Below are 226 nucleotides of genomic sequence, written 5' to 3' on the forward strand. Positions count from 1 at the left end.
CTTTTTTTGGGGAAATTATACATTTTACTTATCCCAAAGCGTTGCAATAAAGTCTAAATGACTCTTTTAAACTTTTTACCTATTCATTTTTGCATTTTGAGATATGACCCCATTAATATGTCTTGTGTGACGCATATAGTTTTTTTTTCATTTTATCTCTGTGTTTTATGAGTATTTCCAGATACACGTTTTCCCCGTCATAAAATCGGAACAGATTTGAGTGGGC

The sequence above is a fragment of the Penaeus monodon genome, chromosome 20 (assembly GCF_015228065.2).
Source record: "Penaeus monodon isolate SGIC_2016 chromosome 20, NSTDA_Pmon_1, whole genome shotgun sequence".
Classification (NCBI taxonomy): domain Eukaryota; kingdom Metazoa; phylum Arthropoda; class Malacostraca; order Decapoda; family Penaeidae; genus Penaeus; species Penaeus monodon.